Source organism: Gymnoscopelus braueri, assembly GCF_963280865.1.
Source record: "Gymnoscopelus braueri genome assembly, chromosome: 9".
Taxonomy (NCBI): Eukaryota; Metazoa; Chordata; class Actinopteri; order Myctophiformes; family Myctophidae; genus Gymnoscopelus; species Gymnoscopelus braueri.
In genome coordinates, this window is record NC_137610.1 from 45,920,966 (window position 1) to 45,946,949 (window position 25,984).

At 41.3% G+C, this 25,984-nt stretch overlaps 1 protein-coding gene across 1 annotated transcript in view; it reads left to right on the plus strand.

Moving 5' to 3' along the window:
- Positions 1 to 1,480: 1,480 nt before the first annotated feature.
- mical3a (microtubule associated monooxygenase, calponin and LIM domain containing 3a) overlaps positions 1,481 to 25,984 on the plus strand; it is a 116,202-nt gene continuing 91,698 nt past the window's right edge. Inside the window, exon 1 of the mRNA XM_080438744.1 lies at positions 1,481 to 1,633. The gene's annotated coding sequence lies outside the window, so the exon portion shown is untranslated. The remainder of the gene's footprint in view (positions 1,634 to 25,984) is intronic.

Consider the following 25,984-nt stretch of genomic DNA (forward strand, 5'->3'; position numbering starts at 1 on the left):
GGTGTTGTTGAAAACAGCCACGCACATGGCCGAGCCTCAGCATACAGTATCTGTCCTGTGACAGGGGGGTGACAGCCAGGACAGTGTCTGCCTCGCAGCCACCATTACAAGGGGAGAGACGGACTGTAACGTACTGATAGTGGTGGAGGGGACTCACCTAACAAGCTCGCCTTGCCCATGAACACTCACTCAAGAACAGATAATAGCCTATTTCTGAACAAAATATCCGGCACTATCTCAAGTAGACACATTTTGAAGTCGCTGTGCTGTGCATGGCGAGCTCACGGTGGCGGTCGTTAAAGCAATGGCACATTTGACACGCCGGTGACTTTGATAGCTGAGTGGATTATTATTAAGGGTTCTGCATGTCATTGACCTTTCCCTCTTAACAGCTACTGATACTGAGGATAAGCTTTAGGCCTGCTGTGAGTTATGTGGATTTATGGTTTGTTGTTGTGAGTATTAATTGCAGTCTCATGGGTGATGATGACTGTCTCAATAATAATATGCTTATTTTTAATATAGGCTATTGTTCTGGCACAGTGTGGGGCAGATTAGGGCCTGATTCAGTAAGGGACTGTGGGCAGCAAGTAAGCCCCATATACTTATTCATGCGATAAATAGCAGAAATAGCCGCAGCCGATCTACAACCTCACAATGTGAGAATCCTGACACGTTGCCAGCTTGTAGATCTGCAAAAAAAAAAAAGCTATTCTTGAACATTTTCAAAATTGTAAAAAGTTTTGATTTTTTTTGGGGGGGAAAAAGCCCAAAGTGCTTATTTCCATTGTGGTCCTGTGTTGTGTATTCAATTCATTGAGATGTCTTGACAACGCCATACAAAAATGATTATGTGAACCCTAATTAACCCCTGTTGTAATCTTATTTAGATTTACACAAAGCTTTCAACCACTCTAAAACCCTCACATGACATTATGTCTAGACTTTGTTATAATAATACAAAAAGGAAAAATGGAATGCAATTCTATGACAAATCACACATACTGGGGGGAATCCCCTTCCCTCCTATAGTGTATTTATTCACTCCTATAGTTGTGGTTTATGATTATGAATAATGTCCACAAACCTTTGCTCTGATGTTTTCTCCTGGAATTCCTCCTCCTGCAGCTACAGCGTCAATGACGTCACCCCTCAGCTAGTCCAATGGGATTAAACTCTGTAAACACGCCGGCTCACACAGCGAAAAGAAGGCGTAGGGGTTTCTGTGTGTGGGACATTCCACTTTTAATCGCACTATATCGCAAATACGACCCTGTTTTCTCCCAAATGAAACGAAGTGTTTCTCACAGTATTGCAATTTTACGAACTTGGTGAGATTTAAACGTCTAGGTGTCGTGCTTTTAGTTAATCCGCGTTGTTGAACACCCCTCCTCCGTGCGTAATAGTGCACTCGACCCGCCGCCTCTGTCAGTTTCAAGTTGCGCCTTCTTTCTCGTCCTCACAGTGAATAGAAGGCTCGGCCTGGACGGATCAACACGATACAGACTACACTGTGTGGACTTTATTTATTGACAAACAACTTGCACCTACGGGTCGACATGGATTAACCGTGGACGCATATGGGTGGATTGAAGTATATGGATGGATAATATTAACGCACGGATCTAAAAGGGTAAGAAGGATTGTCTTTATACAGAACAGAACCCGCGGTCCAACACTTGCCTTGGTGGAATGGATCGACGGTCGGTTAAATAACTCTCTGCACGTTTCGTAATGTGTCACGCTTTGGTGATTTTTTTTGTATCAGACAACCAATTTGCCTGATATAATCATCATCCGTGATCGGATTTTATGTGCGTGAGTTATAGGTGAGCATTTGGTTTTTGGTGTTAAAATCACTGCTGATTATGTTATGTCAGCAGCGGTCCCTTTGCTTTGAATGTAACCAGTCCATAGATCCGTGGACACAGCCTTTGGAATGCTCATGCCTTGGTGGTAACAGCCTGGCTGCTATGTTCCTTTGCTCTCTGTTATCTGTCATCTTGAATAAACTGCTGGTGGTTGAGGAGGGCTCTGCTGTTGTGTTGAAGACTGAGAGAAATGCAATATTTTTTTTTTTCACCAGTGGTGGGAAAAGTACTCAAATATTTGACTTGAGTAAAAGTACCGATACTGCAATGAAGAAATACTCTTGTTATACAAGTCAACGTTCTGAATTCAAAATTGACTTGAGTAAAAGAACAAAAGTATTGGTATCAAAATGTACTTAAAGTATCAAAAGTAAAAGTACTCGTTAGGTTTTCAAATGTATAAAATTCATAAAAATCTTTTGAAAATAGCTGAAATGTATATAGAACTGAAGTGGTTAATGTATGTTTAGTAATAAAATCTAAAAACGTTTTCAAATAATTGTAGTGGAGTAAAGTGCAATATTTGCCTCTGAGATGTAGTGGAGTAGGAGTAAAACTACTGAAAACTGGAAATGCCTCAAAATTGTACTCAAGTACAGTACTTGAGTACATGTACAGTACTTGAGTACATGTACTTAGTTACTGTACACCACAGGTTGTGTGAAAGACTTTTCGATGAATTGAACACACAGGACCCCAATGGAAACAAGCCTTAGTGCTTTCTTGGGTTTAATCCTTTTTAGTATCCCTTTGTATAGAACTGTACTTTCTGTGCTTTTTTGCAATCTGCTAAATACAGTGAATCAATCAATCAATCAATCAGAAATGCATATTTATTTTCACCTAAACGTCAGATGAATTGGCTACTGTAGCCTACACTGTGTTAAATTAGTAGGACAAGTTACATCCTTGTCCTACTATCCTTTACTGTAAACCTATCCAGATGTTGTTGCCTTATTACTCGCAGCAGGTTGACAGTTGAAGCTCATTTTGCACTGCAGTGGTCTTCAATACAGTAGCTTACTTACTGTAGCTGAACTTGCTGGCATCCTATCAACATGTTATTTATTCATTGTCACGAGATAGACTAATGTATTCATTGTCACTAGATAGACTAATTAAAACTCACTTGGGTTGGTCGCGAATGAAGAGGACGTTTTGTTGTTATACTTTGTGAGATACAAATATTGTGGCCTATTGATGAGCCTACTCAATGTATTATGTTTTTATTAGGGCTGGCCCTGGGCAATATATTGATATTATATTGATAACATGGATGTGTGGGATTTTGGATATCATAATATTGTGAAATGGCCTAGTGTTTTCTTCTAGTCTATCACCTCAGTACTTATAATGGTTCTAGTGTTCAACCTTGTAATAGTCAGGGGGGAAGGAGATGTGACACTTGTTGCATGTTTTGCAATAGGTTTATTTTTTTTGATTTATAATTGTATTGAGAAATATGGCAATATGGTTTCACCTTGCAGGACACTGTCACAAAGGATAAACATGCCATGATTTCTCTTATGTTTTCTTGTTGAAAATAAATGTGAGTTCTGCAGGCCAGCCTAGATGTCACTGCTGTCCCCAGAATGCTGTGTGTGTGTTGTGTGCTGTAGGAGTCTTGTGCCCCATGCAGCTGTCTACACTACAGCATTGATTCTCAGAGTGGGTCTGGAACCCCCCCCCCCCCCCAGGGGTCCTTGGGGGTGGGGGGGGGGGGGGTTCCAGGGGGTCCCCAGGAAAGTCTTTTTGCTGTTTTTACGGTTTTCTTTTAACAAATCTTCTCTTCTGGGGGTCCCTGGCACAAAAACTTTTCAGATGGGGGTCTGCGGCCAAAATATATATCAATTTGGGGGTCCTTGACACAAAAAAGTATTGAGAACCACTGCAGTGGGACACTTGTGCCACATGCAGCTGTCTCTACAGGGCTGCTGTGGGGCAACATAATTAGAACTCACTTGTTACAGTATGTTTGACAAGTGTAGAATTTCTGTATAGTTATTATCGTCTTTGTCTTTTGTTCCTCACGTATCTGTCAAAATGGCCCCGTTGTCGTGGGGGCCTCAGTTTATAGAAACATCTGCTTTTGTTCTCAGTCTGTTAACTCACGTTGGTTCCCAACATTGGGTCTGGGGACCGCCAGCGGGTCTAAATGGACCCTTACGGGTCTGTGACTCTTAGAGCATACGAAAAGAGCCAAAATGGTCCATTATTTGGTTCCATTTGTACACTCTTGGAGTTAATTAACACTGAGGAATTGGGGTCCCAGTTATAAAGTCAAAGGTTGAGTCACTGTGTCAATTGACCATCAACAGTGCCATATAATCCAGATTTAGCCACAACACCAACAGAGCAACAACAGTCAGACTAGGACTTAAATTAGGGCATGAGGGCTTGACCTGACAGCCACGTCCCTCCCTGGACTTAAAGACACACTCACCCAGCTGTCTTTGTGGAATGACCTGCCCTGCTTGCACATTTGTAATATTGCTTAGCTAAGCTTGATTGATTTCGTCTCATCATCAGGCTCTTTTTCAACTGTGTTTGCTGAGCTCCACGTTTTAGCAGACGATGTTTTGTGTACTTTTGTTGAGGTCACAGACGGTTGGTGACAAATTAGTAGGACAAGTTACATTGTATCCTTTACTGCAGTGGTTCTCAAACTTTTACATTTCAAGGACACCCCTTAACTCTGACACAAATGGAACCAAATGGACCCGTTCCATTTGTACACTGTCAGAGTTACAGACTTGTAAGGGTCAATTCAGACCCCCCTCAAGGAACCCTGAGAGTCCCTGGACCCCACTTTAAGATCCACTGTCTTTGTGGAAGGACCTGCCTGCTTGCTTATTCGTGATATTAGTTAGCTAAGCTTGATTGATTACGTCTCATCAGGCTCCTTTTCAACTGTGTTTGCACCAAATGTTAGTAGACGTTGTTTTGTGTACTTCTGTCGAGGTCACAGGCAGTTGGTGACAGACACCCCCGGTGTTTATTGCAAACTCAGGAAGTTTGACTGAGTGAGAAATGCGTAGATAAGAAGAAAATAAAACCGAAGAAGTCTGAGAGTCTGTTTGGAAGCTTGATTTATCGATTGTATTTGATACATTAAAATACAATAGCCAGCATAAGCATATCAGGATATTGCAATAAAGTCTCATCATGACTTATTTCTTTTGTGGGTCCCGTTAGATCTGTAGCCTGTAAGCCTACAGTACTTACATGTTCACTATCCTATTACTATGTGCAAGAACACTGTAGCATATCCTACAACAAATCTGATCTTTGGTTTTTAATGACTTGAGGGACTGGAGAACATGGCCATTTTCCCAAGTGCTTTATTTAGGTGCCAAGTGGCAGTAAAATACATCTGTTCTGTTTTGCAGTCTTATTCTGTGAGCACAGGTATCTCTCTGTGTGGACGGACTGATGCAGGATTGAACACATTCTTCTAATTTGTACATTTTGTTTATCTACACAGGATATACTGATTTGTACACATACTGTATCTATGAAACTGTACATCATGAACAGACCTAGTGGCCTACAATATTATTAACCACTTATGCCCTATACACTTTTCCGTACATCAAATAGCGAAAGTAGTCGATCTAAGAGCTCACAACGGGTCGCGATGCAGCGCGTTGTGAGCTGGTAAATTTTGAATTTGAGCTGGAACATTTTTAGAAAACTATTTTTTTGGGGAAAAGTTTGCCTATAATGACATGACCAAAATGGAAACAATAGGTCAATGCAGAATGTCCTAGTACTGTTTGGATGCGCGGGAAGTCAGTGCATCATGCTCTCTTTTTCGAGGGAAGCAGTGAGTTTCCAGTTCTCTGACACACACCATGATCCACCTCTGACATCCCGTGGATCCACAATGTGGCTCGGTTTTTGGAAACGGTGAGAGAGATGAAAGGAAGGAAGGAAGTCCTCTGAAGTCAGCTCCTGCTGTGTCATGAACCGCTGGATGTACCCCGACTGTCAGGTTTTTGTCCAGAGGTGGTCTGTTGCTGACTGTGCCAGGGTTGACTCATCAGGAACAAGTTGACCTCTAGTGCTGTCTGTCGGGCACAACGACTCCTGTCTCCTGCAGGGGAGCACATTATCTAGTCGTGTTGTGTGTGCCTTTTTAAATGGAAAGATGTCAGTAATTGGATGCGTGTTGCTTGCCATTAACCGTTTGAACTTCTTGTCTGGCAAACGGTCCTTTTACTCCAAGGAAGAATTTAATTTATTGAGCCAACCTTTGTTTCCTTTTCAAATGTTCCCTTGTCGGCCCTCTACTTTGACTTATTGAGAACTAGGCCCACACACCCCTTTTTAACCCATTTAGACCTGAGGCCGATTCTAAAAAACGCCTTCTAAATCCTGACCTAAGTTTTCGGAAAAACTTAAAACTTTATTCAAATAAATTACAAAAATGTATGTCGCTATATACTGTATACAGCAACAACTACACCAAAAGGGGTTCCCGGATTTAAAGGTATAATAACGTATTGGTGTTCCAGGTCTAAATGGGTTAAAAATTAGTAACACCAAAGAATTACGCGACTCCCCGCCTTACAGATGTGAGGGCTAATTTTAGCCCTGGTATCGGTGGGCCGTCCAACAGCACTTACAAACAAACAACATAGTAACTCTAGTCTGGATTGTCATTGAATTTTCTGTGCACATTCATGCTCCACAGAGAGAGGATGACCCCTAATGATTTTGTTGACCCCATGACCTTTCCTCGAGTCTAGTGCAACCCTCACGCCAAAATGTCAAACGTTTTTGACGGCCAAACTGAGATATATCGGTCAGGCATACAGAGAGCCGAGCATGTTTATTTTAATGATGATCGATCAATCGATTTTGTTCTGGCTTGGATAAGTGGAACTACTGTAACGTAGTATACTCCTGGCCATCATGGACAATCCCTCCCACCCCCTACATGACACTGTGGCAGGGCAGAAAAGCTCCTTTTTGCAACAGACTGTTACACCCAAGTTGCAAGAAGGAGCGCTATAGGAGATCTTTTCTGCCTGCAGCAGTAAGACTGTACAACGCCTCATCTGGTTGGCTTGATCAGGCTGATCAGGCTGTTTTAGGATGAGGGATGTGGGATGCAAGCTACCGGACTCTTTAGTAGTGTTTGGTCTGTCAATTCTTTATATTGTAGGTTGACTATGCTTAGATGCCTATTTTAGATGTTTTTATTATTATAATGTGATTTTATTGATGTCTATGTGAGTTGCTGTAACAGTACACCTTAATTTCCCCTCGGGATGAATAAAGTACCTACCTACCTACCTATACTTTAAGTTCCTATTTATCGGTGTCACAAAGAAAACTCTTTCTAGGTTTTAAAGAAAGACATATATTTGTATACATTATAATCATTAAAATCGTAATGTTTTGCCAATTATTCGCCACTTACAAACTCCTCACGGCCCACAGGTTGCGAACGGAGCTGCTTGTACATGAAGGACTTTAGCAGAGCTGCTTGTTGGCTGCATGTTGAGCCTTGCAGGTCAGAAGTAGGTCAGTGTGACAACTGCATTCCACAGGCCAGTCAAAACCACACTGTTTACATTTAAAGTCAGTGAACTGACCCTTGAACAGAGCACTGTACCTTCAGATAACGCTGGCTGTTTGATTTGTTGCCGCTGACTGTATGGGAATAGAATAGAAATGCTCATATAACACAGAGTATGATCTGACTGTAAAGAGCACAGGACTAACAGTTAGCTTGTAGGTCAGTGCAGGTTTCCAACGTTTCCACACGGTAATTGTAAAATTAGCTTTTGAATGGTTTCATAATGCATGCACAGCATTGGTGTGGTGCTAGTTAACCACTTATGTAGCCGATCTGCAAGCTCACCAGTGTTTTGTACATCTGCTTTTTCTGACGTTTTTAAAAATTCTTTAACTCATTCAATCCGGGAACGCATCTCTGTCATTTTAGATTTCTTTGGCTATTCAAAAATCGTAAAAATGTGTGCAAATCATTAAATATATATATTTTTTAAAGCGAACATTTGTAAAATATTTCGTTCCAGGGACCCCCAGAAGAAAAGATTTGAGTTACAAATGTTACACATTTTCACGATTTTTCAAAAATAGCAGATCTACAAGCTCATAGCGCGGCACTCGGTGCCGCGCTATGAGCTTGTATATCTGCTATTTTTGAATAGCCAAAGAAATCTAAAATGACAGAGATCCCCGGATTGAATGGGTTAAACAACGCCTATAATGAAGACATGCCCAAAAAAGCTAAAATAGGTACATCGGGTTGAAAGTGTTTATTGCAATTCATGAATTACATGGCCGTGTATGTATGATATCTCTAATATCTCAAACAATTTTCACTGTAAACCTAAGACACGTACACAGTCCTCCAGTGACCCCCAGGCCAGTACAGTGACCTTGTTGTGGAAAGGAAACTCTCTCTAGTGGAATGCAGGAGCTTATGTCATGGTTATACCGTAGCGGTGTTCATTCTTGGCAGGAATCGGGAGGGAAAAGGCACCTAAAATGACCTCTGGAATCACCACTGTCACTCACACACTGGCAACCTGGAAGTAGTGCCCTTTCTCGTATTAAATGTAGCTTCACTGTCAACCTGTGTTTGTTTATTTATTGATAAACATGCATATACCGGTACATGGACATACAGTATATTTTGTACACGTATCTGTCAAAAGGATAAAACACAAATGAGCTCAAGAGCTTATTTCCATTGTGGTCGTCTGAGTGTAAACGTGTATAAACTGAGTACTGCGTGAGGTGGGGTGGATGGTAGCAGAGACACAAAACTGAAAAATAAAATCAATAAATACATACATTCATACAGTTTCCGACGTACTGTACTAGACAAATAAAATGGGCCAAATAACAACATGGAGTACTGTACAACAACAACTGGAGAACAACTCAACTAGAACTTGATGGTTCTAATTAAGTCCAGCTGTTATTCACCAGCTCTTTATGGAATACTCAGAGTTAACAATGGACTGGAGTTAATGGACTTGTAGGTGGTGGTAACCCATTCCACATAACTGTTTCCCATGCACACAGCTTTTGAATCTGCAAGGGAAAAGGTGGACATGGAAGCTAGCACTGTAGCTAGGCTCTGAAGGCTAGCATCCTCATGATTCATAAACCAGGACTCTCTCTACTGTGAGAGACTTGAGCAATGACACCCAGAGGTGTTTTTGCGAGCAAAAAAAACTAGGATATGATGCAGCTTGATGGATTTAGGCCATGTCGTCGCTGTACCTCGCAGGTCTCATTTTGTTGCAACTTTATCTTCCTTAAAATTAGTTTGTTAACATTTTTAGCTATCACGCTTCAGTTAGCCTCTAAGGTAACGGTACGGTGTACATTTTTCCTGACTTTGCCTCAATGTTAAAAGCCCTTCGCTCTAGTAAATTTCACCGACCCGGAGATAGCATAAGCTTTTTTACGTTTTGCGCCTGTGCGGTGGTGTTCAGCAGGGATCTCTGGGTATAGCCTATAGCGAGGCTACGTTTGCTCTGGTCATGTTTTAAAGGAGCCCCCGGGTCTTGTTATGTAGTCATTCTGAGACGGGGGGCCTGGATAAAAGGGCTCGTCCCGTCTGTCAAGGCTGTCTGTCTGCCTGCTCAACCTAATATATTTTCCATCAGTGATGCTGCTGCTCATGGTGTCTGCCTGCCATCACCCTCTCTGCCTCTGACATGCATTAGAGAGCATACATGCACTCTATGCCATTCTCCTGATTTCAGTTCCCATTGATCCATACTTCTATATCACTGTCGCATCCAGTGTTAATTTAACTCTTGAAAGTGTAAAATTGCCTATGAAATGCATTGCTGAAACTTATCATAGGCTAACACAAATCAACAGTTATTTGAACTAATCTATTTATTTTCTTTGATTATGTAAAAAAAAATATATAAAATAGGTAAGTGGTTAATCAGACTAATTGATTAATGCTTAATTGCTTAGAGAATAATCCATAGTTGAGCCCTACACAAGTCCAGATTGTGCATTTTGAACTTGGGCCTGATTGGCAGTTTATTCCAGCATCATTAAAGGAGTAATTAAAAAATGTCTTATTTTCTATCAATTACACACCCCATGAAGCCTTGAATTCATGGCGATTTTTTAGTTTTTTGTCGCATTCCTAAGCCAATTAGTTGATGTCCGGTGGAGACTCAAAGAGTCTACTGAGTCTCCTATTGACCGATGACCCGGTCATCAAATTATTGGCTCAGGAATAGGACAAAAACAAAAAAAAGTCTCCATGAATTCAACTAAGGCTTCATGAGGTGTGTAATTGTTGAACTACTCCTTTTTAAGAGGATTTGCATGGATCAAACAAAGTGCTACCAAATGTTGTTTATGTTGTAGCCGTTTTAGCTAGAACTGTGTATGGAAACTGAGACGAGTAGCAGCCAAACATTTATGTGCCATTCTACCGTTTAAATATACCGTAAGTCTATACTCCACCTGGCTAACACCATCATTCTGAATAGTGCTGCCCGGAGCTTGTAAAACGTGAGAGGGATTTAAGTGTAATTCAGGAGGAATTTGTTCTTAAGCCGTCTTGGTTAAAGCTATCAAGCGTGCATCATGTGTAGGTGTTTGGTTACCTTGCTGTTGGAATGGCGCAGCACAGCACAGCACAGCACAGCACAGCACAGCACAGCACAGCACAGCACAGCACAGCACCATTCACACACAGGAAGGAGTGTAGGCCTGTCTGTAGCTCCGGGAATGCAGGGCTGTTGAGTGGAGATGGCAGAGGGAGAGATTAAATGATTTTGAAATGGAAGATTGGAGAACATCCACAGTTCCACACTAGCTAGCTATTTCACAGTTTCTGACCCTGTTTGCACTGTTTTACAATGTGGAATTTGGTGCTGTATACATCTTGAATGTTATATGGACGTATAATATCGATATCGTGATATGAGACTAGATATCGTTTGGGATGTGGGATATTGTAATATCGTGATATGGCATAAGTGTTGTCTTTTCCTGGTTTAATCACTTAAGCCCTATTTCATACTGCAGACATTTAAAAGGAAATTGGTTATATCGTTACAATATCGATATCATGCTGGTACGCTCATGCTACTATTCGATATCCACAGTATCTGACCCTGTTTGTATTTACGATGTGGAATTTGGTTGTGTATATTATATTTTGTGACATGGGACTCAAAATGGGAGTGTGCTATGAGACTCAACCCGATGCGATGCAAGAGTGCGGTCTAACCCAAGGGTTCCCAAACCTTTCAGGCCGTGACCCCCCAAAATAATCATATTTTAACTGGGGACCCCCCAAAAAAATCATATTTTTAACTGGGGACCCCCACCCTGACAAGCACTTAGAATTGTAGGCATTACATTTAGTTTGACTCAGTTCTGCAGATAAATATTGTGAAAATGGCAGATCTACAAGCTCACAACACCTCGCAGTGCGAGGCGTTGTGAGCTTGTAGATCTGCTATTTGCACAATGTTTGCCTCTTTCTAACGTAATATTGGGCCAAGTTGGTATTAAAAAGGTCTTAAATTTAGAAATTTGCAGATACTGTTGATGATTAGCTTAATGTTGCACATTAAGCTAATCATCTGGGGACCCCCCAAAATCATTTGGACCCCCAGTTTGGAAACCACTGGTCTAGCCAACACCAACTCGGGACATATTAGCTAAGCTGTCGCGCCGCACTGCATCTACGTAGGTGGTGCAGCTTCTTGCCTTTCCTGGCTTTGCCCTGGGTTGGCTCCCATAGTGTCAGTTTGCTTGCCACTAGTTCCGGGTGCCTGACGCAGTGCCCTGCCAGCCTCATCCTTCTCTCTCTCTGACTTTGTCTGTGAGCCGGCGTGGTGGTGACCTCAACCCATGATTCATAACTGAAAACACACTGTATTTCACTCTAGCGTTCAAGCTCTATATAAACTTAAGCATCTTAAAAACACATGTAAAGGCAATAAAACAAACCCGCTAATGACAATAAAGTGTGAACAGAGCGTTTTCACACCACTAAAAATGACTAAACAAAACCAATGATTCCAATAAACAAGGGCATTGTACTGGAATTTGAGCTTAGTTTTTATGTGTGGTTAGGCTCCCTTGAAAGTCTGTTTTCTCAATTAGTTTGCTAATTAGTTTGTTACAATGAATATATTGTGCTGTATTTAGTGCACTGTTTCTCAAGGTCGGTTTCGGGGACCACCAACTCCAAATGGACCCTTACGGATTGTTAACTCTGAGAGTGTACTAAATGGGTCCAATTTGTACCCTTTTAGAGTTAAACTAACATTGATGATGTCATGGTATAGACTGGGGTCTCAGAGATTTAAAACAAAATGGGGTCTGTGCCTAATGCACATCAACCTGGGGTCCTTGAAATAAAAAAAAGGTTGAGAAGCACTCATTAGTGCATACTTGTTGGCTTGCTTACTAAATCTTTCTACAGGCAGAGCCAGGTTACCTGTCGGATTCATGCAGTGTTGCTTTGCAGCGATGTGGTTTGCTGACGTCCATGTGAGGGTCAGTCTCTGTGGCGTTCCTTTGAGCCCAGACTAGAGATCAAGGCAACTACAACAGCACTAGTTAGACAACATTTAGCAACGAAGGCTAGTGGTGGTGGTGGTGGTGGTGGGTCTCTCAGGTCATGTTCTCCAACTTCTCCTATAACATCCACTACTTGTTTACCATCTGCTTATAGCCCCGCCCACGCACTGGGATTAGAGTGTGAGTGTGAGTGTGTGTGTGGGTGTGTGTGTGTGTGTGTGTGTGTGTGTGTGTGTGTTTGTATTACTATACTTGTGAGGGCCACATGTCCCCACAATATATTAGAACTTGAAAAATGGACACTGTGAGGAGAATTTTCCTGATCCTCAACATAGAAATGGTAGTTTTTATTTACAATTAGGAAAAGATTCAGCTTTGGCAAACTAGGCATTTAGGGGTTAGGTTTAGGTGTTGGGTTTATGCCTGATTCATATGTAGTGTAATGATTTATGTGGTGGTGTCGCACACCAAAAATAGCCGATCTACAAGCTCACAATGCGTCGCAGACAGTGCGACACATTGTGAGCTTATTAAGACAAGTGTAAAATGGTATTTAGAAAACCGCCGTTCTAAAATGTTGATGTCCTCACAAGTATAGTAATACAAATGTGTGTGTGTGTGTGTGTGTGTGTGTGTGTATAGTGTGTAGTGTAGGATTATGGTTTGTCCCGGGCCGGCTGTGTCTAGCTGTCGCATGTGCCGGCTGCGGCTAGGCATTCCTCACTAGGCTCTTAGCTCCGACCTGTCAAAAAATGCCTTTTGATAATTATTTCAGATTTTCTTCCAGAAGAGCAATCATTTCCGTGTGAGGCATTTAAATGAATGAATAAAATAATGGTCTTTTTATGAACAGCTCCACTCTCTACTTGAGCCATAATCATTATTTTGCCAACCCCGTAATTTTCATTGTCCCCGGCGACACCTCCGGTAATTGTTTTGCGTGTGTTGAAATATCATTGTAGCTTGTTTTGGATAAAAACATCCACACCATCTAACATCCCTCCCACATAAATCCTGGCCTTGACATCCAGAGAACAGATAGATGATTGTAAAAGCCTGATTCAAGACTTGTTAACCCATTCAATCCGGGAACTCATCTGTGTCATTTTTAGATTTCTCTGGCTATTCAAAAAGAGCAGATATACATTTGTAGAATCCCCAGAAGCAAAGATTTGAGTTAAAAATGTTCGCTTGAAAAAACATATATATTCAGATATTTGCAAAAATAGCAGATCTACAAGCGAGTGCCGCGCTACGAGCTTGTAGATCTGCTATTTTTGAATAGCCAAAGAAATCTAAGATGGGACAGATGCGTTCCCGGTCTTAATGGGTTAAAATGGCATACTGAATATATGCTCACAACGGCTCGTATCTAGATCTGCTATTTTCGGAACGCGACACTGGCGTGCAGCTAAGTATATACATCATTGTTTAGAAATTGCTGGGAGAAGGAATTTCACCAACATTTTCACTGGGTTTTGGCTTCCAGTTAATTTCAAGGGCTAAAGGGGAGGGAAAAAAGTCACCAGTATATAAAGTTCAGCCGTCATTCTTTGGTTGTAGGTCATTTTCAGGCTGTTATCTTCAACAGCCATGCAAAGAGAGGGGGTCTGGAATTTTCGCTGTTTGCTGTGACTCTTCTAAGTTTAAACATTGGCTTTATAATTAATGTGGAGAGGGCAGGGTACTACTGAGTGTTGTTAGCAGAGCCCTGCTGTTAGCAGAGCCCTGCTGTAGTGCATTGGTTGTAATACGTTATCATGTCAATGACCCACAATTTGATATGTATTAAACCACGGGCTGAACCCCCCCATTTGAAAAGATTTGGTGCCAGGACCCCATAAGAGAAGATCACATCACATTAAGTACAGAATTCTACAACTGTCATTACTGTATTGTATGTGGGGAGAGATAGTCATTCTTATACAGTATTATGCATGTCATTGGATTACCTTCTAGCTGGCTAAATTATAGCTTAATGAACCACTTTCAAGTCAAACCAAAATGTTTTGTTCCAGGGACCCCCAGAAGCAAATATTTGAGTTACAAATGTTCGCTAAAAATATTTATGCATACATATCTTCAAAAATAGTGAAAATAGCAAATCTATAAGCTCACAACGCGCCGCACCTCGATGTTGTGAGCTTGTAGATCAGCCATTTCCACAATTTTTGAAATGAGGCTTAAAGGGGAATACCACTCATTTTCAACATTGAACCATGTCATGATATACCTTTTTTAGAGCTGTTGTGTGGAAACAGCTCCCCCCCCCCCCATCTATGTCACCCAAAACTGGAGAATCAATTGTTGTGGTCATGTGATCAGTGACATACGGAAGGTGTACTCTTTGGCTCATTCACTAAAGTGGGGAATCTAACTTCCAGCTGAAACAATGTGACTTGTAGTAGTTTATAATGGCATATGGTTATATATCACATTTCACAAGACATTGTACTTGTAGATAATAGAAATCAACAGGCTGAAAATGCTTGAACAAGTCTTATATTCAAGTCGCACTGTTTCAGCTGGAAGTGAGATTCCCCATTCTAGTGAATGTAACAGCCTAGAGGGCGTGGCCAAAGAGTACACCTTCCGTATGCCACTGATCACATGACCCCAACACTCTATTGTCCAGTTCTAGGCGACATAGCAGCTGTAAGGTATATTATGACATGGTTCAATGTTGAAAATGAGTGGTATTCTCCTTTTAAGTGTTTAAACTGTTCCTCATTTAGCTGGGGACCCCCTTCCAAGACCCATGGGGGTCCACTCCACTCCCCGGACCTTTGAGAACCAATGCTGTAGTGTAGTGGTCCATGAGAAAACAACCATGTTTCTCTGTATCTTATCCTGGTCTGAGCTCCTCTGACTTATTAATGTGCTGTATGCCTTATGCCAATATTATTGTACATATTAAGTTAGAGCAGTTTGGGATTTCATTTGAATATGTTGACATGGGGAACAAAAAGTGAATCCACTGAGCCTGACATGATGGGCATTGCTGGAGTCAAACCAACAAGGAAAGTTTAAAGTAATTGAAAAACAACCTGAGGAATAGATTTTTAAAAAGCCTTTAATGCGTCATTGGCTTGAACACAAGTTAAAAATAAAACACCAACACGTTTCAGCCATTAACCCATTCAATCCGGGAACGCATCTCTGTCGTTTTAGATTTCTTTGACAAAAATAACAGATATACAAGCTCATAGCGCGGCAGCTTGTAGATCTGCTATATTTTTTTTATCGTGAAAATCGGTGAATATCTGTGAATGTGTGCAATCTGTGAATGTGTGCACAATCGCACATCTGTGAGAATATATTTTTTTAAAGCGAACATTTGTAAAATATTTTGTTCCAGGGACCACAAATTTTCTCTTCACGATTTTTCAAAAATAGCAGATCTACAAGCTCATAGTGCGGCACTCTGAGCCACGCTATGAGCGTGTAGATCTGCTATCTTTGAATAGCCAAATAAAATGGAAAGAATATATATATTTAAAAAATATCTAATATGACACATGAATGGGTTAAGTTACATAATATGACTTTGTGGAGAGTCAAATGTTTGAGGTTAAGTGTCTCACTGCAGGATAATTGGACATGATGCCTCCTCCTCCTAATGGCTTCACCCCTGTCTTCTCTTCTCCCCGTCTGTCTCACTTCAGAAGGAACACTTACACAACAGATGATGAGTTACAAAACAACAGAACCATCATGTCACATGTTACATCATCTTTTCTTTCATATGGCTCCCCTCTCCTCTCCTCCTCCCTGTCCGTCCTTTCTCTCTTCTCTTCTCTCCTCTACCTCTTCTCCTGTTTCCTCTCCTCTACCTCCCCTCTCCCTGTCCTTTCTCTCTTCTCTTCTCTCCTCTACCTCTTCTCCTGTTTCCTCTCCTCTACCTCCCCTCTCCCTGTCCTTTCTCTCTTCTCTTCTCTTCTCTTCCTCTTTTATTCTCCTGTTCCCTCTCCTCTCCTCCCTCTCTGTGAGATACTGTGAGAAATATATTCTCACAGTATTATTTATACGTTTGTTTGGGAAGGACAGTCATAGCACAGATGAATGAACATCCATAGTCCCCCCCATACAGAAAACAAGCAACATTACAAGAAGAGCACATATAGACATTACTATAAGGGTACAAACAGAAGAGAAAAAAGCAACTGTAAAAAAGGCCTAGTTTTTTACCTAAAAAAATACCCTACTTAGTGACAGGGGTTGGTCCTACTACTTTCTCCTACTCCTCACCCTCTCCCTCTCCTCTCCTCTCCTCTCCTCTCCTCTCCTCTCCTCTCCTCTCCTCTCCTCTCCTGCATGCCTTCATTCCACACCGGTCATGTCTAAAGCCTATTGGAAGCCGTTGGCTCTGTTTACTCACTGCTCTCCGATTGCACTTCCTAGTCAGACGAGGTTAGATGTGAGTATGTGTGCGTAACCAGATACATTCTACTACCAGAGCCATGGCATCTCACTGGCGTAGCATTGTGTGTGAAACATGCAAATGAATGAGAAAGATAGGCAAATATTGAGAATCCTTGGAAGTCCTGTAAATCAAATAGTGGCTTTATACAAATATCATTATGTTGATAACAGAAGCCCAACCACCAGTTTACATGCTATGCAGTACATTTCCCTGCACAACGTGCGTCTGTGTTTATCCCATTCAATCCGGGAATGCATCTGTGTCATTTTAGATTTTTAGCTATAACCATTATTTTATACTTTGGGCTATTAAAAAATAGCAGCACATTCACATATTTTGAGTGCTGGCTGATCTCAATTTTCTTCACCATCTTCCTCAGCGACGCGCCATAACGCGTGCCGTATTTATTATTTTTTGAAAAATCTTGAACATTTGCCCAAACTTTGAATGTATGTTTTTTTAAACAACATTTTTAACTAAAATCTTTGCTTCTGGAGGGTCCCTGGAACAACATATTTTACAAATGTTATTTACAAAAATATTCAAAGATTTGCAACATTTTCACAATTTTTCAAAAAATGGCAGATCTACAAGCTCATAGTGCAGCACTCTGTGTTGCGCTATGAGCTTGTATATCTGCTATTTTTGAACAGCCCAAAGAAGTCTAAAACGACACCACATGCGTTCCCGCCCGGATTGAATGGGTTATTATGGCTGCATAACTGTGGCTACGTAACTGGTCTAGACTTGGCGCTCTAAGTCTCAGGTAATAAGCGGTGGTTTTGGAGGCGAGATTTCAAAAGCTTTTGCTAATCCCGATAGTTTAGCAAGTGGCGGCTTGCGGCTCTAATCGACCGCGCAGCTGGACACACCAATAATAAATGGTGATGTCTTGGTTACTCAGCTAGCTGCATATTTGCCATTTGCCACCAGAAATCTGATAACGCTGACCCTTTTGTTGTCGCCAAGCATTCCCCTGGAGTGGAGTAGCAAGTCTTTTCAGTTACTCTTTAGGCTTATTTTTTCATTGGCGGTGCCGCTTTTTTTGCCCCTCTGTAACCAATCCGTTTGAAATCCTTAGTCATGGTTGGAATGAGTTTGATATAGGCCAGTAAATGCAGGAATTTAATAGTGGTCAGATTCAGTTAGCTTAAGCTTACGCTTACTACAGGCAGAATGGAGGGGGGGGCCGTTGGCAGCACATCTGAGCAGGGTTGGCATTTGTCAAGCCTCTCGGAGTGGAACTGCTGATCCACAGTCGGTTTACTATGTTACATTACAGATTATATGAGAGGGTCAGTGTCCAGTTGCACTTGTAAAACCTGCTAAGCTACAGTATACTGTAGCGTACAACACACAGCAAATGAAATAAACCATAGAAATTAATTATCTGTACGATTATAATGGCAGTGATCCGTGCTTTGAGTGTGAGGGGGTAATGGGAGTGAAACAATTAATCGAAGTATCACATGAAATTGTAGTCATGATAATCTGTTAGTGATGTAGGACTGGGCAATATGGACAAAATCTAATGGACTATATTTTTGTCCGATGCCTCAATATTCAATATTGTAACGACGAGTAGTGAGATTTCTTTTTTTAACATTCTTAAAGTAATAATAATATAAATAAGGCTTAAACCAGGACAAGACAACACTTATGCCATATTACATTATTACAAATATACAATTTTACTCAAATTGATATATTTTTTAAACAATGTATTAAATTGATTAGTTTAAGTGTTGCATGGTCACCCCTACTTAGTGACAGTCCTAAATCTCCTTACTGTACTAGACAGCAGGGGAGAGTGACAGGACATAATGATGAGAGCTAATTAGCCATTCATCTCTCAAGACAGATTCAGCGAACGGCAGAATCCGTCAGCACCACTGCCCTAAACATGTAGTGTCGTTGTTAGTAGGAATAAACACAGAAGAACCCGGGAGGAAGTGAACTAAGGGAAGGCCTTTGCAGACAGGGTGCGATTTTTCGCACGGAAAAAACTGACAATATCATTTTTTAAATGAACACATGGTTCTCAATGACCTCATGCACACCGGCTCCGAATTTACCGTGCGGTGATGCGATGTGGCGATGCGTTTTTTTTCCCAATCGAACCCAGTTCGATTCGTGCGTCTTTTCGCATGCGGTAAAAACTGATTGACTAATCGCACCCTGTCTGCAAAGGCCTTTACTGTTTATACACTTAAAAGGAGGTGGGGGCCCCAGAGGCAAAAACAAAGGGGGAGAAAATCTCTTTTTCCTTTGTTTTTTTTAACCTACAGGGTTCCCAGATTAAAGATATATATTAGTTGTGGCTTGTTCTGCCTTTATTTGATAGAGTGTACAGTAGACTGACAGGAAATGGGGGAGAGAAAGGGAGTGAATGGGGACAGAATGGGGGAGTGACACGTAACAAAGGTCGTCGGGAACGGGACTCGAACCTGCGACATGCTGTCAGGCTACATTAGCAGCCTAGGTGCCCGGACCGCTATGCCAGCCGTCCGGGCCATTCGTTCCCAGATTGATTAGCCATGGAACCACTCAGGATATTACATGTACATGTGATATGCCTGTGAATCACAGTGCCGTGAGAGTGCCGTGGTGGATTTGACTGAGTGCATGATGCGGTTTCGTAACGTTCCTCCGATTTATTAATTTGTCAGGGAATGGTTTTATCCTGTGATGCTGAAGGCGAGGTGATGGCAGCCACCACCCCACCGGTAAGAGTTTTTGCAATGCGGACGGCGCCAACACCGCTGATTCACCGGACTTTGTGTCAAAATAAGAGTCGTGGGAAGGGAAAATGTAGGTCTCTCAACACGGCTCCGCTACAATACTGGAGCTCATTTGTCAGAAATGTGAAAGATGCAAAAGCCAGATGGTCAGGAAGAGACAGACGGTCTTTGCCAGAAGCAGCCAGTTCCACTTTCAGTCAACATGTTTCGTGTGCTTTTGTCTGTTATCCCTTTGAACAGGCAAGACGACTGTCTCCATTCCTATAGAGAGGGATTGGGAGAAGCTACAGTAAAGACATATTCAAGATGTCTGTTTGTTACTCTGTTTACCATTGTTTTATAGGGTCTAAATGAATTGCATCGAAATCGAATAATCCTAAATATAATCACCAGATTAACCCATTAAAACCGGGAATGCATCTGTGTAACCACTTTAACCATATTTCATACTTGGGCTATTCAAAAATAGCAGATATACAAGATGTGCAAATCATTGAATATATATATTTTTAACATAAAAATTAACTTCTGGGGGTCCCTGGAACAAAATATTTTGAGATGGGGGTCTGCGGCCAAATACATATAATTGTGGGGGTCCTTGATGCGAAAAAGTTTGATATAGCAGCAAACGGTTTTCAGAAAACTGCTAGGATTTAGAAGACATTTGTAGACTCAGGTCTTAAAGGGACAATTCACCCAAAACATTTTGGGTGAAACTTTTTTTCTATCGATTAGTCACCCCACGGAGACTTGAATTCATGGATATGTCTTTGTTTTTATCACATTCCTAAGCCAATAATTTGATGACCAGCGGACCGGTAGGCAGCGGTTCCGGTAAGAGAGACAAAGGAGACTCTTTGTGTCTCCTACTGGAACCGCTGGTGGACATCAAATTATTGGCTTAAGCCTTAGGCAAAAAAATATCCATGGATTCAAGTCTCCATGGGATGACTAATCGAAAAAGTTATTTTGGGGGGGAACTGTCCCTTTTTAATGGGTTAAGTTCAGTTCTAACTAGATGCCTGAGAACTAATCTACATAACAGCCTGTCATCATAATAATGCCGACTTGTGCCAGATTTGTTGTGAGGTCAAGAGTTTGACCTGTTGCTCCACATCCATATCTGTAAGGAATTTCGTAGTAATTAGCCAAGACGCCTTTTGCACAGATATGATTGATAGCACTGGTGATGGTGAAAGGGGTTCTCTCTCAGGGTAATCACTTCTGTATTTCGTCATTTCCAGATTGCCAGGAGGGCAGTGGCATTGAGTTCATAGTACAATTTTGGAGCAATTCTCACAGCTCATTTTGGCGGTGGTTGTTGTCATTCAATGTTAACCCAATAAGACCTGGCTGGAATGCATCTGTGTCTCTTTTTGATTTGAGCTAAAAAGCATTATTTTACACTTTGGCGATTCAAAAATAGCAGGTATACAAGCTCATAGCGCGGCACCGAGTGCCACGCTATGAGCTTGTAGATCTGCTATTTTTGAGAAATCGTAAAAATGTGTGCAAATCTTTGAATATATATTTTTTTCTCAAGCGAACATTTGTAACTCAAATCTTTGCTTCTGGGGGGTCCCTGGAACAAAATATTTTGAGATGGGGGTCCTTGGCCAAATACATTTTGGGGTCCTTGACATAAAAAGGTTTGAGAACCACTGACATAGTAACATAGTTTTTTTTCTTCAAAAAACAGTTTTTAGAAGACATTCTAAAAACAGACATTTTGTAGAATCGGCCTCAGGTCTTGGGGTTAAATAGCAGGTTAACTCTCTCAGTGCCAAGCCCTGAGTTATCCCGAGTTTTTTCTGAATGCCCTCAGTGCCAGAACGAAAAATCCAGAGAAAAAAAAGAAAAAAAAGAAACATGTTCAGAACCCAAGATATCATTTATTTCATTGGCACTGAGAGAGTTAATCACCTGCTATTTGTTTACAATCACCTGTTGATTGCCACCGTTGATTGTCTTCGTAACGTCCTTTTGATTGCTCAAAATCTCCATCAACATTCCTTGCTGACCGAAATGATTTGTGCTGTGGGCAGTGTTTGTTTAAACTTTCATGAGAGAGATGGAGAGTCAGAGGGGGGATGGAAAGAGAGAGAGCGAAAGACTAGCCTCCCACCATGGAAGACCACCAGTGTGACATCATAATAACATTGAAGATGGGTGTGTTAATGACTGTGTGGAGCGTGGGGACTTGTTTCCGCTCCATTCTCTGGAGACTTCAGGGCGACTGCAGGGCTTCACTCTGACTGCCAACAGACAGTACTTCCAACTAGATCAACAACAAGGGCAGAATTAGGAAAGAGGAAAAATGTGATTTGATTACGCAGCAGATTCCTTTTTGATCTTATTATAGAACACAAGATGGAAGAATCTTTTTTCTGACTACGGTAATCGACAGACTTTGGAAGTTTTGTTAGGTTGCATTAGGCCGTCACATGAAACCGTGTAGGTCTTCGGTAACATAATAACAGTGAACTTTACTCTCCCAGGCAGCAACCCTAAATGATGTTTACATAAGAAGCATTGGTGCAAAGAGAGAGAGGGAACAAGATAATAACTGGGGGCATCTGTCTCAATTATGATCCGTTTACTGCTGACAGACAGACCCTGAATAGACATAGACAGCACCTGCCTTGTCCTACAGCTGCCCTTACTGTCTTACTGTAACGTGGCCCTCTGAGTCTGCACTGATTATTTATTACCATGAGCATAACGGGAAGTTTAACATGATCAATAACTGTCAGGAAGAAAAGACTCACGGGAACAGGAAGGAAGGAGCCAAGAATTCAAGCCACCGGTCTGACTATTACTGCTATTTGTTATAGTGTATATCATATATCATACTATATCATATATAGATAATTTGTTAGATCATTGGTTCTCAAAGTGGGGTTCAGGCTCGGGGACCCCCAGAGGTCCTTGAAGGGGTTCCCTGGGGCTCCCCAGCAAAATGTGTTAACATGGCATCAAAATCAGTTTGAACCACTTTAACCATATTTTGTATTGAGGCTATGCGGTGCGTTTTGAGCGTGTAGATTTATTTTATCATATGGCTAATTGCACAGAGCAGAAGCCAGATGTATATGTTGTTCAGTATATCTGACTGCTTGTATTGACTGATGAAAAAGTTGCCATGTTGTGCAGTAATATAGAAAGGTGTGATGCGATGCATCGTCTAATAGAATCATTACAAGGTTAATCGCAATCGAATCATTACCTGGTGAATCGTAATCGAATTGAATCGTGAGGGCAGTGCCAATGCACGCCTCTATCAATTTGGGGGTCCTTGACATGAAAATGTTTGAGAACCACTGGGTTAGTAGATTGATGCAGTGTTGTTAGCTAAGAGCTAGGTGAATGAGAGGTTCTTCTGGTTTAAATTAGAGAGTGATCACATCACATCCTGTCTTCTCCTCTTCTCTGCCAAGTCCCTGACACAGATCAAAGGAGGAGGAGGCAGGCTCAGGATATTGGCTACTTTGTTTCATCTCTAGGGGGTGTCCTCCTCCTCTTCAGACGTCACTCAGGCCAGACCTGCTGTCAGAAACCCACAAGATGCTATTTAAGGACACACACACATGCACACATCATGCTTCTGGTAACCTAGTTTGTAGAGCCTGACCCATGACAGAAAAAATTGCAGATTTTGATTACAGCGGTTTTAATGATATATATATTTTTTAAAGGAAAATTGAAATCAATTCGATTTTTTTTTTCTTTTCTAGATTTCATTCGAGATCTATTTGAGAGCATGTAACTTGCCACACAAAACAATTGGGAGTCCTAGGGACCTAGGGTTCCCAAAATGCTAAAGGTCCAAAGGTGAGGTGGGAGACCACTCTATAATGCCTTTTTATTGACATGACAGTAGGCTGACGGAAATGGGGGGAGAGATTGGGAATGACGTGCAGCAAAGGCCGTCGGGAGCCAGCAGCCAGCAGCCCAGGCCATGCAAAAAGGTTTTAATATACCTCTCCAGTAAATAAAAACATCTACTGATGCACAAACCTGGACACATGGTCAGTGTTGTTTCCTGGAGTCACTGGGTGTTGCTTGCTACTGCCCCCACTGTCTCTTGAGGGGAGTTAGAGACAGTGTTGCCAGATTCTGTGAGAGAAAACAAGCAACCAGGTCTAGGGAAACCAGCCCAAAAGAAGCAACTATGGGCAGCATGAGCACTTTAACATATACATCAGCTATTTGAAAATAGCAGATCTAGGGAAATTATAATAAGCAGATCTGGCAACCCTGGTTAGAGACAGTCCAGATACTCATCTTACAGCATTTGTTTAGACACACAGACGGCTGAAAACATGCAGACTACTTGGCAACGTTTCGAGTCGCAACAGCTCTTGCTCAGTCAGGCAGTAATGTTGCTGCCTGAGGAAGAGTTTTTGTGAGGCCTTGTGAGCTTGTAGATCTCCTTTTTTTTTAAATATAGTATCATTAAAAGGTAAAAAGTTGGGACTCACTGTGTCCCAATTTGATTACCAATGCTGATGTCGTCAAAGTCAAATAATGGCAGAGATATCGGTCGTTCTCTACTAGTTTGTAATATTGTTTACCATTACTTTGTATTGTTTACCATTAATAGAATGGTTGGATAAGTAGTTTGTATACTGCGCTTCTAAGCTGCAGTAGGCTATACTTGTTTGTTTTGACTGACCATCATCCACCCTGCATTTATGGGACTGACTCCAACATCCCTTCTGTAATCTCTTCTCTCCTTTAGTGACGGTGGGAAGGCAGTGGGACACCATCTCTTGGGCACCATGTCATTCTCTTTTCCTTTTTCGGTCTCTGTGACTTTTACTCCCGCAATAAAAAAAGCAAACCATTGTACTTAAGATGAAAATAAACCCAGACAAAATAAACACATGTGCTTGTGTGAAACCAGAGAGGCTTCCCTCAGTGTACCCAAAAAAGGAAAAAAAAGAGAAGAAATCCACAAGTTGAATATAACCACACGAACCCCAGCCCAGTGTCCCTTTGGGGTGAAAATCTATGCGCTGTGAGCTTGTAGATCGTCTATTTTCGGCACACAGATTTTATGTAGAGGGGGGGGGGAAAGGAGTGGACCAAGCCCTGGGGGACCCCGGGCAACTACAGTTTTAAGTGGTTAAAAAAACACTTGACAATATATGTTATTTACTACAACTATTAAACATATTTGAATTAAGCAGTAACCTTAGTGGTCTGGACATCAACATATTCAGGGAGGGTATGGACCTGCGTTTTAATGTGAAGATCTACTTCTTTTAGAGCAGGGCTACTCAACTTAAGATGGCTCAGGGGCCACTCAGCAAAATACCAAAAGTCCAAGGGGCCGCCATAAAAATGACGGTCCTATTTTGGATTTTTCGATTTTGTAACACACAAGAAAATGTACATTTTGACATCATATTCTTTTCACTGTACCAGTTTATTTTGTGTTGTGTGTATGTCCAGTGGCAGACACCTATCCTGGGCGCGCGGCAAAGCCGCACGGCCGGAAAAATTTGGGGGTCAAACCCCCCCAAAAACCCGAAATGCATAGAAAACTATGCATTATACCTGTAACAATTGACGCACCTGTATGTATGTCTGTCTGTTTGTTTTTGAAAAATGTTTTAGCAACCCATATATTTGAACGGAAATGTATATTTTTATCCTGTGTTAAAAAAAAAAAGAAAAAAAAAAAATTTTTTTATTTATTTTTTTATTTTTTTACCATGAGGGGGCCGTCAAGACGCTGCGATCGGGCCGCGGGTTGAGTAGCGCTGTTTTAGAGTATAAAAAGCTACAGCTTGTCCAGATCTAGAGATTGTTTGGCTGTGCTGAAGCAAACCTTTTTTTTTTATTCTGTATTGTGTTTTCCATTTTAACCACTACAGTGCTTTGTTGTTGTATGATGAAACAACAAGTTCACAACATGTGGCATGATCGCATCGCAACATGTTGGGAACATCTTTTCCAGTTTGGACTATTACAGTGTTGATTTTGACGGCAAATTTTGATTTAGTTTTAGTCATAGTCTTTTGAATAAAATTCAATTTAGTTTTAGTCATATTTTAGTCATCTGAAATGTTTTAGTTTTTTTTCTAGTTTCGTTGACTAAATATCATAAGGTTATAGTCGACTAAATCTACAGTTGATTTAGTCGACTAAAATGTATTTTGGCGGTGCCTTGATGGCGTCGTAATGCCTGATTTTACACTGTTTGCATGCTGAAAATCGCTGATCTACAAGCTCACAACACGTCACAGCGCGACACGTTGTGAGCTTGTAGATCTGCTATTTTCAGAGCGTAACACACACCGAGCGAACCAAACATAAAATGACTTGTCTTTTAGTTCTACTGGATCTCTTCTCCACTAGTCCCTCACTAACATTTTAGTCTA